Here is a 16,368-nt window from a genome sequence, read left to right as displayed (position 1 = left end):
CACATCTATTGAAAGGGGCAGGATGTCTTATGCAGGCAGGGCTGTCATATAATACAGGGACAAGACAGGCATGGAATTGATCATAGCTTGGCATTTGAACAGTATTCTAAGGAAAGGATATATTTATCAGAAAAAAAATTAGAGGGATGGCAGGTATAAGCCTAGAAAATGTGTGTGTTATTATAATTTTCATTAAAAGCTTGACAACCAAGTCAGGACAATGTGAAAGACATAGAGAAGGCAAATTATTGCAATCAAATCCCCTTTATTGATTGAAATGTGCAGCAGCCATGGCAAAACCAACTACGAAATAATGCCACAAAGCACAGAACTCCACAGTCTGTAGTCAAATGCAAAATTTCCCTAAATCAAAATGCTCTAAATTTAAACCTGCCAAAACATGGTTGGATGGCTGTGAGTGTTGAGAAAGGGGCCACTTTTTTGGGGGCAATAAATTCAGTGGGAAATTCTTCTTTTGACAGTTCTATAGTTCCTGTTCTTCAGATGATTCTGGTCTCTTAGGGGCTGAATAGTGTCCCCACAAAGTTCATATGTGTAAGTCCTAATTCCAAGGACCTCAGATTATCACTATATTTGGAGGTAGGGCCTTCAAAGAGGTGATTAAGATCAAATGAGTTCATATAATGGATCCTCACCCAGTATGACTGGTATCCCATTCAAGAAGAGGAAATCAGGCCTGCAGGGGTTACCAGACTGGCAGGGGTGGCCAGTTAGGGGTGACCAGGCCAACAGTGGCAATCGGGCTGGCCGAAGAGCAGTTAGGCGTCAATCAGGCTGGCAGGGGAGTGGTTAGGCGGTTATCAGGCTGGCAGGCAGAAGCAGTTAGGGGCAATCAGGCAGAGGCAGGTGGGCAGTTGGGAGCCTGCAGTCCTGGATTGTGAAAGGGAAGTCCCAGATTGGAGAGGGTGCAGACTGGGCTGAGGGACATGCCCCTCCCCCCCAATGCACGGATTTTGTGCACAGGGCCTCTAGTATTATCAATATAAATCTTTTATCAGATATGTGATTTGGAAAATATTTTCCCCAGTATTTAGATTGTCTTTTCATTTTTTACAGTGTATTATGCACAGCAACAGTTTTTATTTTTTATGAAGTCTAATTTATCAGTTTTACTTTATGGATCATGTCTAAGAACTTAATGCCTAACTTCAGGTTACATATATTTTCTTTTATGCTTTCTTCTAAATGTTTCATAATTTAGATCGATGATACATTTAATTATTTTTATAACATGTGAGGTTAGGAAAGTGATATTTTTAGATTTTTTTGTTTATAGCTATCCAAATTTTATAATAACACTTGTTGAAAAGACCATCTTTCCTCTCTGAAAAATCAACAAGATATTTTAGAGGGTCATTTTATGTATCTCCCCAGGTCCATTGATCTATGTGTCTGTCCCTCTGCTAATGCTACACCGTCATATTTACTGTAGCTATATAGTAAGTTGTAAAATTGGGTAGTGTGAATCTTCCAACTATTTTTCTTTCCAAATTGTTTTGGCTATTCTAGTTCCTTTTCCTATTTATATAAATTCTAGAATTGACTTGTCTATATTTACTAAAATATCTGGATGGAATTTTAATTGGAATTGCATTAAGTCTGCAAAACAAATTTGGGAGAATTAAAATTCTCAGTCTGTTGAGTCTTTCAATCCATAAACACAGCTTGTCTCTCCATTTATTTAGGTTGTCTTTTACTGTTCCTGTCAGTGTTTTATAATTTTCTGTACACCCATCCTGTACATGTTTTGTTAGGTTTATACTTAAGTATTTCATTTTTCAAGCTATTGTAAATGATCTAGATTTAAAATTTTGGTTTCTAAATGTTCATTGCTAGTATGTAGAAATATGGTAGATTTTGTGTGTTAACTTTATTCTGTGCCTTTTATAAACTTATAAGATCTAGGGGTTTGGGTTTTTATTTTTTGTTTGTTTTTCAAAAATTTTTGTAGATTATTTGGATTTTCTGCATAGGCAATTATACTATCTGCAAATAGGGACAATTTTAATTCATCTCTTCCTTCTGTATGCCCTTTAGTTATTTTTTTCTTTATTTATTATATTATGGCTTTCAGTATGATGTTGGATAATAATTGTGAGTGAGGACATTCTTGTCTTATTCCAAATCTTAAAGAAAAAGCATTCTGTGTTACCATTATGTGATGTTAGCTGTAGGAAGCTTTTATCATAAATGCATATTGGAGTGTGTCAAATGGTTCTTCTGAAACTATTGAAAGGATCATGTGTTTGTTTCTAGATAGCTAATATTGTTGATTTTATCCATTGATTATTGAATGTCGAGCCAACTTTGCAATTCCAGGATAAATCCTACTTGGTTATGACATTATTATTTTTACATACTCCTGAATTTTACATACTCCTTGGTTATGACATTATTATTTTTACACAATCCTGATTTGCTAATACTTTGTTGAGGAACTTTGCATTGATGAGTTTTCTTGCAATTACTTTGTCTGATTTGGTATCATGATATAATGGCTTCATAAAATGAGTGGGGAAGTAGTCCTTTTCTAATTTCAGGAAGAGATTATGTAAAATGTGTCTCATATAAATTTTAGTATAATTCATTCATAAATTTATCTAGGAGCACTGGTTTCATTTTTAGAAGTTTAAAAATATAGATTAATTTTTTTAAATTCTAGGGTTATTTAGATTATGTATTAATATTTGATGAGTTTTGTTAAATTGTGATATACAAGTAATCAGGCCATTTTTTTAAATTTAAATTCTTTATTGTTTAAAGTATTACATAAATCTTCCTTTCCTCCCCATTGACCTCTCCCCAGCCACCCCCACCCTCCAGCATATGCACTCATCCCCCATCACCCAGTCTGTGTCCATTGCTTATGCTCATATGCATGCATACAAGTCTTTTGGTTGATCTCTTAGCCTCTCACCTCCTGTTTTCCTTCATAGGTTGGACAGTCTGTTAGATGCTTCTATGACTCTGGTTCTATTTTTGTTCATCAGTTTATGTTGTTCATTATATTCCATTAATGAGTGAGATTATGTGATATTCATCTTTCTCTGGCTGGCTTATTTCGCTTAGCATAATGCTCTCTAATTCTGTCCATACTGTTGCAAATGGTAAGAATTCCTTCTCTTTTTTTTTTTTACATCAGCATAACATTCAATTGTATAGATATACCACAGTTTCTAGGAATTAGTCCATTTTATCTAGGTTGTTAAATGCATGTAAATAGAGTTGTTCCTACAGCTCCCTTATTTTCTTTTTATTGTCTATATACCATAAAGCTATAATGCATTTAATTTTAGATATTGATAATATGTCTTCTCTCTTTTTTTCTTTATAAGTCTTACTGGGATTATCGATTTTATTGATCTTTTCAATAAAATTTATGTTTCATTGTTCTTCTCTATTATTAGCTTTTAATTTAATTGATTTTTGCTCTTATCTTCACTATTTCCTTTTATTTATTTATTTTTTTGTATTTTGAAGTTAAAGTTTAGATTATTGATTTGAGATCTTTCTTCTTTTCTACAATAAGTGGCTAGTACTATTAACTTTTCTCTTTGCAATCTTTGAGCAACAGCCAACGTATTTTGATATGTTGTGTTTTCATTCAGTTAAATATATGTGTACACACACATATACATTACTTTGCTGACACTTCTTCTTTGATCCATGTATTATTTAAATGATGTTATTTCATTTTCAAAAGTTTGAGGATTTTCTAAATATTTTGTTAATGATTTCTCACTTAGTTTCCAATCCCTTGAAACAAAGCACTTGTAGTGGGGAAAAAGCTTCACCTCTCTCAGGGTTTTAGGTATGTATGGTCCTCTGCTTCAGTGTTTGTAATTTGCCATTTGGATTCAAATACAGATGATTAGTTGTAAACTGGATTTGAACCCAGATCTTTCTGATTTCAAAACTTGAAATCATTATTGACTTTGTTTTTATACATCATAGCCAGTCTGCAAACCCTACTTTTTAAATATATCTAGAATCTGAACACTACTATCTCCATTGATACCACTCTCACCCAAGCTGCCATGATCTCTGACTCAACTTATTGCAGCAGCCTTCTTGCTTCCATTCTTACCCTAGCCCTATTCAGTCTAGTTTCAATATAACAGAAAGAGTGAACCTTTAAAAACATATTGTTAAAATGTCCTTACTTTCCAAAGCCATTAATAATTCAATAAAATCCCTATGAAAATACCAGTGTCATTTTTCAAAGAGCTAGAACAAATAATCCTAAAATTTATATGAGATCATAAATGACCTGGCATAGCCACAGCAATCTGGAGAAAGAAGAACCAAGTTATAAGTATCATTCTATCTGATATCAAACAAGTATAGTACAAGGTTATAGTAATTAAAGCAGCATGGTACTTTCAAAAACAGTTCATACAGATGAATGGAGGAGAATAGAGAGACCAGAAATAAAACCATGCATATATGCTCAATTACAATGTGACAAAGGAGGCAAAATTATACAATGGAGTAAAGAATTTCTTCAATAAATGAAGTTGTGAAAATGGACAGATATAAGAATGAAACTAGGCTACTTTCATACACTATATATCATGTTTCCCCGAAAAATAAGACATCCTCCGAAAATAAGACCTACTTAGAGGTTTGCTTCTGAGTGAAATATAAGGCATCCCTCAAAAATAAGGCCCCCCCAGGTAAACATGAGAGATTTGGTCCACTGATTCTGAAAGAAATGGAGTCACAAGAAATTCACCAGGAAATTCAGGAATTGGATTGTTATGATGATGTTCCAGAAGATGATGACATGATTGTCATTGAATAAATGAGTAAATTCTTGATACTGTAGGATTCACAGTTTGTCTGGTTTGTGTTGACAACTACCGTGCTACCGTACCATATACAGGTAATAAATTTCCTTTATTTTCATTTAACAATAAATGTGTACCGTATTCTTCTTCATGAAAAAAAAGACATCCCCTGAAAATAAGACCTAGTGCATCTTTGGGAGCAAAAATTAATATAAGACACTGTCCTATTTTCCGGGAAACAGGGTACAACTATAAAATAAAAAAGGCTTAAAGACTTAAATGTAAGATCTGAAACCATAAAACTTCTAGAAGAAAAGATAGGCAATGAACTCTGATATTGCTCTTAGTAATATCTTTTCTTTTCTTTTTTTTTTAATTTATTTTATTGATTTTTACAGAGAGGAAGATAGAGGGATAGAGAGTTAGAAACATCAGTGAGAGAGAAACATCTATCAACTGCCTCATGCACACTCCCTCCTGAGGATGTTCCTGCAACTAAGGTACATGCCCTTGACCAGAATTGAACCTGGGACTCTTCAGTCCACAGGCCGATGCTCTATCCACTGAGCCAAACAAGTCAGGGCAGTAATATCTTTTGTTATATATCTCCTCAGGCAAGGGAAACAAACAAAAACAAATTGGACTACATAAAACCAAAAAATGGTTTTTCATAAAAAAGGACACCATCAACAAAATGAAAATTCAACCCAACTGAATGGGAGAACATATTTGCCAATGATACATCCAAAAAGGGGTTAATATACAACATTTATAAAGAACAGCATAAAAACAAACATACAAACTGCAGTTAAAAACTGGGCATAAGCCCTAAATAGACATTTCCCCAAAGAGGACATACATCTTTCTAACAGACATATGAAAAGATGCTCATTGTCACTAAATATCAGATAAATGCAAATTAAAATCACAATGTGATAACACCCAACACATGTTAGAATGGCTATCTTCAATAAATCCACGAACAACAAGTGTTGACAAGGATGTGGAGAAAAGGGGACCCTTGTCAACTATTGGTGTCATTGCAAATTGATGCAGCTGTTATTAAAACAGTATGGATGTTCCTAAAAAATTAAAAATAGAACTACCTTATGACCTAGTAATTCTACTTCTGAGAATATATCCAAAGAAACCCAAAACACGAATTCAAAAATCTGTGTTCATTGCAGCATTATTTATAATAGCCAAGATATGGAAGCAACTCAAGTGCCCATCCAAAGACAAATGGATAAAGAAAATGTAGTAAATATATATAATGGAATATTACTTGGCTATAATAAAGAATTAAATCTTACTATTTGATAACTTGGGTAGATCTAGATTAGGGGTGTTGAACTCAATCAGAGAAGGGGGCAAAATCTAAAATCCAGCCAAAATCGCGGGCCGAATGGTTTACTGAACAGTCATAAACTGTCATTGTGATGGAAACGCAGCGGAGTGCAGTGATGACAGCGCAGTGCGGGCCACATTGCAAGGCCTGGCGGGACGGATTTGGCCCGCGGGCCTTGTGTTTGACACATGTGATCTAGATGGTAGTATGCTAAGTGAAAAAAACTCAGACAAAGGCAAATATCACATGATTTAATTTATATATGAAATCTTAAAAACAAAGTAAAAGAACAAAAACAACAACAACCTAGAAACAGATTCATAGATACAGTGAACAGACTGATGGGAGGAGTGGGAGGATAGGTGAAAAGGTGAAGAGGGAAAGAAATACAAAATAGTAGTTACAAAATAGTTATGGGATGTAAAGTACAGTACAGAGAATATAGTCAATAACATTGTAATAACTATGTATGGTGCCAGGTAGCAGCTAGAATTATTAAGGGTATCACTTCATAAATTATGTAATTGTTTAACCACTATACTGTACAACTGAAACATATATTTAAAAAAACAATAACACACAGACAAAAATAAAACAGGTTTTTTTCTATCACTAAAACTTTCCACTGGCTCCTCATCTGACTCAGAGTAAAAATTAAATTCCTTGCATGAGTCTAGAAAGCCCTTCGGGCTCTGGTCCCTTGTTGTCTATTTGACTTCATCTGCTACCACTCTCTTCCTCATTCCTTCCACTTGAGCCACACTGGCCTCTTCTGTTCTTCAAAGAGGCTAGTCATGTCCCTGCTTCAGGGCCTTAGCAAGTCTTTTTAAGGTGCTACAATCCTATTCAGATATTCACTTGATTTCCTTCTCTCCATGTTTTTACTTTAATGTCACTTTCTAAGAGATGCTTTCCCTGGCCAGCTTGTTTAAAATTGTAATCCCATCCTTTCCCAAATTTACTATTTTTCTTCTCTGGATTATTCTTCCAAGTAGCACTTTTCACTAACATACTATGTAATGACTTATTTACTACATTCATTGTCTGCTCAAGCCCTCGCTGGAAAATAAATTTCCACGAGGCAAGGATCTTTATTTTGATTATTACTCTATTCTCAGTATCTATCACAATGCCAGATATTTAGTAGATGTTTGAAAAAATAAATGTTGAATCATCAATATACGGATTATTTTATTACTCCTTGATGCCTCAGAAAAATAATAGTTATCACTAATAAAAACAATTATTTATTGAGGATATTCCATTCAGATACTATATGTTCTTTATCTCATTTAAACAACCATGCAAGACAAGCTGTGTTATCTATATTTTACAGAGGAAGAAGACTGCTAATAGATTAGGAATACAAGATTGGGAGGAGAATAAAAACATTGTCCATTTATTGAATATGTACTTTTAAGTGCCGATTTTATCCCATGAGCTTACTATGCTCTATCTCATCTAATCCTCCTAAGACTGTAAAATTAGGTGTTATTATTATTATTGTCATTTGCAAATGAGAAAAGAGTTATAGAGAATTTAAATGACTTGTCCAGGGTTACACAACTGGTTGAAAGTAGCGCTAGGATTCAGTCCCAAGCAATGGACTTCAGGGCCCAGGCTCTTCTCCTCTATGCCTTAATGTGATATCAAGAAGCAGGAATCAATGGTGATGACTCCCATATTTCTGTCTTGAGCAGTTGGGGAGATATTGATGCCATTTGCTAAGTTATACAAGACTGAGAGAGAAGTAAATTTGGAGAAAGAAAATATTGAATTTAGTTTGGACCATGTAAGATTCAAGATACTTATGAGAAATCAAAGGAGTGATATAAAGAGAACAGTTGATTATTCAAATCTGCAGCTCAAGGAATAGATCTAGACTGGAGTTATCAATTTGAAAGCCATGAGCATAGATGTGATTATGGCTCTTGGGTGTCTGTGGTATGCACAGATGTACTATAGCTAAATGCTGATTAGAAAAGAGAAAATACATCCCAAGTGTATGAATGAAGCTGCCCTTTGAGACAAGCAGTCTGCAGGTGATACTCTGGCTATTTCCATGCTGAGTTGGATATGGATCCTATTTCTGTCAACTTTAAAGAGCACCTCCCCTTCTTTTCAACCACCTCTTGAGACTTCTAGTTTGAATTATCTGCATTATAGTTCCTGTCAAAAGCCCAGAGGAAGCCATTGATATTCAAAAGTGCCAGTTTTAGGGAATTCCTCCAAATTTTCAAGGCTTAATCCTTATAACATACCAGAGCTCCAAGAAGCTACAGACCTGGTATCTATCACTGTTCCCCAGTGGAATTGACTTTACAGAACTATAGCTTAACATTATACATTTGGATTTTCCTGAGGGTCCACTTAATAGATACCATATGTGAAATATCAGTGCATTTCTAGGGTAAAACTTCTGTTAAGCATACCATCCATTATGTTGTGATAGTTCCTTTAGGCAAAGACCTAGGCAACAGATTTTTTTCTGAGCATTCTGAAATAAGAAACAGGTTATCATTCTATTTTTGGGTGTTATTTTTAAAAATAAAAATCTTTGTTGTTGAAAGTATTGCATGTGGTCACATCTACCCCCCCTCCCCCCCATTGACCTCCTCAAGCCCACCCTCACCTCCCACCACAGGCTTCGCCACTCTATTGTCTGTGTTCATGGGTTATGCATAAATGCATACAAGTTTTTTTCTTGATCTCTTCCCACCCAACAACCCTCTCTCCTGCCTTTCCTCTCCATGCTTCTATGTCTATGGATCTATTTTGTTCATCAGTTTATTTTGTTCATTAGATTCCACATATGAGTGAGATCATGTGATACTTATGTTTCTCTGACTTCACCCTTATTTTGCTTAGCATAATATTCTCTAGGTCCATCCATGCTGTGGCAAATGATAGGAGTTCTTCCCTTATTTATAGCTGCATAATATTCCACTATGTAAATGTACCACATATTTTTTTATCCACTCATCTGTTGATGGGCACTTGGGCTGTTTCTAAATCTTAGCTGCTATGAGCATAGTGTAAATTGTCCTGCTATGAGCATAGTGGTGCATATATTCTTTCTGATTGGTGTTTCTAAATTCTTAGGATATATTCCTTCCTAGAAGTGAGATCCTTGGGTCAAGTGGGAGCTCCATTTTTAATTTTTCAAAGAAACTCCATTCTGTTCTCCATAGTGGCTGCACCAGTCTGCATTCCCACCAGCAGTGCACTAGGGTTCTCTTTTCTCCACATCCTTGCCAGAACTTGTCATTTGTTGATTTGTTGATGTTAGCCATTCTGACAGGTGTGAGGTGATACCTCATTGTTGTTTTGATTTGCATCTCTCAGATTATTAGTGACTTTGAGTATGTTTTATGTGTCTCTTGGCTTTCTGCTTGTCCATTTTGGAGAAGTGTCTATTTTGGAGAAGTGTTCTTTACCATTTTGTTAATTGGATTGTTTATCTTCCTTTTGTTAAGTTGTATGAGTTCCCTGTATATTTTGGAGATTAAACCCTTATTGGATGTATATCATTGGCAAATATGTTCTCCCATGCAGAGGCCTCTCTTGTCATTTTGTTGATGATTTCTTTTGCCATGAAGAAGCTTTTTATTTTGATGTAGTCCAATTTGTTTATTTTCTCCTTAGTTTCATTTATCTTAGGAGATGTAATGATAACCATATTGCTATGACAGATGTCTGAGATTTTGCTGCCTATGGTTTCTTCTAAGATTTTTATGGTTTCAGGACTAACATTTAAGTCCTTTATCCATTTTGATTTTATTCTTGTGTATGGTGTAAGTTGGTGGTCTAATTTCATTTTTTTTCCATGTACCTTTCCAATTTTCCCAACACCATCTATAGAAGAGACTGTCTTGAATCCATTGTACTCTTGTCTCCTTTGTCAAATATCAATTGAGCATAATGGCTTGGGTCAATTTCTAGGTTCTCTGTTTGGCTCAATTGATTTATATGCCTGTTCTTATCACAGTACCATGCTGTTTTGGGTACAGTGGCTTTTTAGTATAACTTAACATCTGGTATTGAGATTCCTCCAACTTGTTGTTCTTTCTCAAGATTTCTGTGGCTATACAGGTTCTTTTTTAGTTCTATATAAATTTTTGGCATGTTTTTTTCTACATCTGTGAAATATGCTGTTGGTATTTTAATAGGGATTGCTTTGAATCCATAGATTCCTTTGGTAGTATGGACATTTTAATGATGCTGATTTACTAAACCATGAACACAGTATATTCTTCCACTTGTTTATATCTTCCTCTATCTCTTTTTAAAACATCCTGTAGTTTTCCAAGTATATGTCTTCTACCTTCTCGGTTATTACCAGATGAGTAGATAAAAAAGCTGCAATACATTTACACAATTTTTTTCTCTCCTCTACTCATTCTTATTACTTGACCTTTTTAATTTTTTGCTCTTGTTTATATAATTTGGTTTCATTGTATTGCCACTAAAATATTGTATTTTGAATGGCTAAAATCTTTCTGGAGTAGATGGTGTATAAATATATAAAAACATTGCTTATACCTCCATAAGCATTTATATCTCTAAGGTTAATTATTTAGATATATCTGCTTGTATCACATTACAAAATGGAATTGTGTTGAAATTCACATTAATGCTCAGCCAGAAAGTATATTCCAAGCTCATATGTTATAGGTTGCCCAGAGATCATATGAAAATGTTGAAGCCCAATTTCTTGGGAGGATGGTAACAAGATGTGCTGGAGCAATTTAGAGGAAAGAACATTCTTCTTAAGGATCCGATGTGAAGATGAAGGGTAGAAGTTAACATTTATTAGCTAGAGTATGACCCTGTGCCTTCTGGAAAATGGTCAACTGGTAAAAATATTCCTATGTCAAGATGGGTCATATCAGTTTACCCCCTGGACCTTTTACAACTTCTCAATGCTAAGCTGCATATGCAGGCTGGACCATCTGTCCCTCTTTTCCTCTATGGATATTTTTCTACCATTAATGGCAAGAAAACAGAAGGCTGCTGTCAAATTAGTAAACTTTGTGAAGTGGGCAGTAAATAGTATCTGGATTAGGAGACTAGAAAAGGATTTAGAATGATTTGTGAGTCATTGATGTCTTCTCTTTCTAGTTACTATGGATCAATCAGAGGCTTAGTTATAACATGTGCCCCTGTTATAAATAAATAACACTTATTTATAACAGTGTGTTTTCATGTATATTATTCACATGTGCTTTTGAAGTGGCTTGATCCAAACAGCTCACTGTTGGTATGGGCATTAGAGGTTATGTGGTCCAACCCATACCTAATGCCTGAATACCTGGCAATTTTTATTCAGCGTCTGTTTGACTGTCTCAAATAATAGAGAGTCACTGCCTCAATTAGCATAGATTTCATTGTTGCATGTCTCTAAATGTTGAGTGTTTCTTATAATGAGTTGAGATCTGTGAGATATAATGGAAAGAGCATTGGCCTTGGGACAGGTCTGATCGTACTTCATGGGATGATCCTGAAGGTTAAATGAGACTATATATGCAAAGTGTGTGTCCATGGTGTGGCATGGGAAATGAGGTCAAGATATTTGGTTTAAAATACTTTCAATGTAGTTTTAACTCTTCCTCTGGGATTCTAGTGACGACCTATAATCCCTTATTATTTTGGTATCCCTATTACTTTGAGTTCAGACCCTTTATTTCTCTGATTGTCCCTTTCTGTACTTGCTTTAATTTTTCAGAGCAACCATAAAAGCATGGGGTCCAGCCAGAATCCCTTTGTGTCTTGCATGAAAGCTTCTCCATTTGCCATTGTCCCTCAACCAGAGTCCCAGACATAGCTTATGAAACAATCCTTCTACGGAGCCCAAATTGCCTTGTTGAAAACTTTTTAGTTGTATCATGTCCTGATAGCAAAGAAGATGGTTTGGATTCTCAAGGGATAGACCACTTTACAGCATATCTTTAATTTGAATATTTTAATTATGCTCTAGTGCCTCTTTATAGTTTCCATCACTTTCTGCTAATTTCTTGATTATTCTGCCTGGGCAGTAGTAAGAGAAGCCAATTTTCTTCTGAGTTCCAAATTTTCATATTCCTTAACTGTAATTAGCCTTTATAAGCTCCAAATACTTCTAATCAGAATCCAGTCTTCAAATTGAAGACTTGATGAAAAATGAGGAGCCATAGTCCCAAGAAGCCCAGGATCTGGAGACCTTGTGGAAATGAGCAATTCACCAGTAGAAACCTCACTGATTTTGTGCCAGTCAACCCTTAAAAGAAACATGAATCTGTTGGAAAAAAAAAAAAAACCCAAAAAACAAACACGTAATACTACGGACTAGACACTTTTCTCTGTCTTTGGCTGATTGGATAATCATAGGTAAGAAACTTCTCTCTCTATGCAAGTGAAGATAGCACCTGCCTTACTTGCATAAGATTTTCTATAAAGGCAAACAATTAAGTGATGAAGAAATGCTTTGAAAAGTACAAATACTGTATTTATGGCAGGCTTGTATTACCATTAATAATCATTCTAACATTTTATGAGCTGGTTGTGAGTGTGACAAGAATCTGCATGTAAAAATGGGCCACTAGCCATGTGGCTGGGACATCAGGTTCTCAGTTGTTCTAGATCTTCCAGTGTTGCAATGTATCTAGGCTTCCATGTATAGATTCCTTGGCAAGAACCTTCCCATTCAGCCTTCACCTTATCAGACCTCTCTCACTGGTATGCTTGTGACAGTGACCTAAGCTCTAATATTTCCTGTTTACATTGTTGTTAATCTGCCACCTCAGCTCTGGATGTACTACTCCCAATGCCAAGATGCTATTTCTCTGGCTGCTCCAGTGGTCAGCACCTTCTCTCTGATTGTCATATGTCCTCATTCTGCATTGAATGCACCTCTCCAGCATGGTGATACAGCCAAATACAGCCATAAATAATATTTAAAAAGATACCTCTTGGCCCAGTCTAGTTGACAAAAAATAGTAGTCATTATAACCTACCCCTTGTCAAGTTGGCACCCATACTCTTCTTTATAAATCATACTTATTTTACAAATAAAGATAATAACAAGGCCATAAATCCATCTAACATGATATAATTATTCTGTGTACAAGCTAAAACACATTAACCCCTTCTCCAGAAGGAAAGTCCTTGAATTATGTTTACTATTCTCCTTTATATCTTATAACTTAAAAGGTATAAAATAAAATTATAATTGAGGTAACCTGTGCAATTTTAGAGCTTCCACATTACATCTGTATGCTCTACAGTAATTTTTGGTCCAACAGTGTGTTTTCATGTACAGCATTTTCAACTGTAAAGATCTATTGTAGCACTCCTCAGAACTAGCCAGAATGTCAACTTCTAGAGAAGCTTTTTAGTAATGCAAATGTCAAATTCTCCTTGTCTTTTGATGATAAGTTGGATTCCATGTTTCCCTGAAAATAAGACATCCTCCGAAAATAAGACCTAGCGCAACTTTGGGAGAAAAAATTAATATAAGACACCGTCTTATTTTCGGGGAAACAGGGTAGATCCCATTAAAAGGTTCCCACAGGACCAACAAGTGCTGTGCTAAAGATTCCACAAAGCAGAAACAAGATGTACCCCAGAGATGTTTGTTATACTAGTACCCATATCAAATCAGACTGATAACAAATGGGATGGATTGAATGACCATCTCAAGGTTTGGGTTTCAGGAGGGCGTATGTAGCTGTTTATAGATGGGAGACAGGGTGCTATACTAACAAATGAACCAATAACATTCAGGCCTGTGATATACTTTCATTTTCTAACTCTTTGTTTCAATATTATCTGTGACTAGTTTTGCTGTCTTCATGTCTCTGTTTAGTTTGTTACAAAACTAGCTATTGTAAAATTCTCTGAGGTGAAAAAAATAGTGAAAGGTAAGAACCTTAGGGGGAAAATGGGTCATTGGCTCAGAGAATGGGTGTGTGAAGGGCATTCTATATCCTTAACTACTTTGAGTCACACAAATTGGCCTTTAATGCAGTTTTTGTGAGTGGGAAGGTATCATAATATGCATAGGTCCCTACTGGGAATGTGGCTTATTTCTTAATTCAGAGTCTGGTTAGGGGAAGATTATGGGCCTGGGTTATCCATATCTCAATTGAGAAGGTTGAGGCTTGTGTCAATTTATGGCAGCGCCTTGAGTTGGCAGAGCTTGTAAACCAGGTCTGCAATGGCAATGCCTTTGCCCAGAAGAGTTTTCAGATTGTTACAGAAAACTGGAGAAGAACCAAGCAATGCTTAGAGAGATAGAGTTACATTTATTATTAGTTTTATTATTACCCACGGGCCCAGAGGAATATGTCTCTCAAATTCTGAGTGAAGTCACACAGGAAGTTTCCTGTATTTATACCTTTTTATCTTTTTGTCTTTCAAATATGGGGTTTTCCGATCCCCTTTGCAAGTTCTTAAAGAGCCGCTATGTGCTAGGGCTTTGAGACCTCAACCAAAAGCTTGGCCTGGTGCCAGCACTGATAACTTCATCTGGGAAAGGTTTAATGCCCTCTCTGCAATGGGAGTAGTCTTATTTTCCTTATTATTTAAGCAGGCATTTACAGAAGCTATAATAGCAGGGTTAAAATTTCAAACAGCAGTTTTTATATAAGATAGATGCTTCAAGATCTCCAGGTAATGTTGAACATTCTCTGATACTGAAAAAGAATGAATGTTACATATTCTTTCCCAGAGCCCATTATTTGTGCAAAGTGCAATTCTTGGTACAGCAGAGGGAACATGATCATACAATATGATTTTTCTTTGGCCTTTTGATGACTGGCAACATAAAATTTTTCTCTTAGCTCGGATTCAAACTCTAAATTAATTTGCACATTACTGAAAGCATTACAAAGCATAAATCAGTTCATTTTTTTAAAGTTACTATATGATATTTTGAGAACAGCCAAATTCTCTTGCTTATCTGGACTCTTTCCTACTGCCTGCCACATCTTGTGGCAGGGTAAATAACTATAGAGAAAAAGCAGGTTTTCAGTTGAAGCTCAGATTACTCTGTCACCCTTTCTACGTGGCAGGCAGATCTTGCTGACATGGAGAATGAAGACAAGAAGATTACTTCATTATAGCGTGTCCTGATCAATTACAAACATCTAGGTCTTAGGTATGTCCATCTGCTTTTCTGGTATGGCCCTGGACATAGCTGTAGGTTATGAAAACAAGGATTGTGTTGCCTTAGCCCTCAGGAATTAGCAAGGGAGAGGTTTTCAAACCCTCAGGGTTGTTCTTCTGCAGTATGTTTCTGTTTAAGTCAATGTGTTCAAGTTGGACATTCTTAGGAAATAATCTAATTTATCCCTTCTTGTTTCAAAGGTCCAGAGAGGGCAAGTGGTTTGTACAAGGACACAACATAAATTGACTGTAGAGTCAAGTCTAGGTCCCGGAGAACCTGTTAGGTCTCAAACAGTGAAGCCCCATTTGATAGCACTAATGTTTAGTTTTACCAGCAAATGCTTTTCTCCACTCTCTTCCAGTATTCAGGGTTGCCCTATCCTATTGAATTCACCTCTTTGTTAATGGTTGATCACTCTGAGAGTATAGTAAACTGGCCTCCGGAGGAATCCAGGTTTATGCCAGTTGTCCCTAGGCCATTCTTTGTAACTTCAAGGACCTTCTAAGAAATTTTTGTTTATTTGGTCACTTAATTTTCACAATACCCCAATGAAGTAAGGGCCATTGTTTTCTTTGGGGCTTAGAGAGGCAACATAACATACTAAAGGTCAGACAGATATTAAATGGTATAGTTGGGATTAGAATTAGGCAGTCTGGCTTCCAAGCCCACCTTTTTACTATGCTATACATATCTACCTGAGATCCATGGAACAAGGTGTGCTTCAGAGAATTAAATTTTTCAAAATTTAAAAAGATGATATATTACAATATCATATATCACATAAAACAGGGCAGCACACACAATCAAATCATTTTATACAGTGAAATATATGAATATACACATTATGTAGGATAAATATAAATCTCCTCCTACCCCCAATTGAAGTCAGTTTTGCCACAAAATGAGTTAAGGAGAAATGCTCCATGATCAGCTGTACTTTAATTTTGACAATACAGACAGGCAGCTGAGGATTTATATTACTATTGACAACATAGCTTTCATACTGTTCCTGTCTTGTTTGACCCTACAGCTGGCTGCCCAAGTTAGGGCCAGCATCACTCTTC

The sequence above is a fragment of the Pipistrellus kuhlii genome, unplaced genomic scaffold (genome assembly GCF_014108245.1).
Source record: "Pipistrellus kuhlii isolate mPipKuh1 unplaced genomic scaffold, mPipKuh1.p scaffold_m20_p_124, whole genome shotgun sequence".
NCBI lineage: Eukaryota > Metazoa > Chordata > Mammalia > Chiroptera > Vespertilionidae > Pipistrellus > Pipistrellus kuhlii.
The sequence above is the reverse complement of the archived record's forward strand: the minus strand, read 5'-3'. Positions refer to the sequence as shown.